The sequence below is a fragment of the Gekko japonicus genome, unplaced genomic scaffold (assembly GCF_001447785.1).
Source record: "Gekko japonicus isolate JY-2015 unplaced genomic scaffold, Gekko_japonicus_V1.1 scaffold3566, whole genome shotgun sequence".
Classification (NCBI taxonomy): domain Eukaryota; kingdom Metazoa; phylum Chordata; class Lepidosauria; order Squamata; family Gekkonidae; genus Gekko; species Gekko japonicus.
In genome coordinates this window covers 117,740-118,120 of record NW_015166537.1, presented here as the reverse complement: position 1 = coordinate 118,120, position 381 = coordinate 117,740, and positions in this window count along the sequence as shown.

The window sequence follows — 381 nt, the reverse complement described above, 5'->3', positions numbered from 1 at the left end:
CAGTTAGAAGTTATAAATTATAAATTATTTCAAAATTTTAATTATAACAATATTCCATTCAGCTTCATGTTTCTTTCCATTCTAAATAACCACTGTTGTTCTACAATAATTTGAAGAAGACACAAAAGAAGTTAAGCTGTAATAATTTGAAAATGGAACCAGAAGATAATTTAATAGAACCCAGTTCATTTAAAGACTAAATACAAATGTATTCAAAAGTGGAAGTATTATACAGAACAGCCTTTAGCAACCTTGTTAATATTTTACACCTTTAAGAAAGGGATATTCAACATGCAGCTGCATTGAATCAATCAGAATAGTTTTTAGAGAGTTTGAGTTCCAAAATTGAGTGGTGGAAAGCATTTGTCAACCTATTTAAAA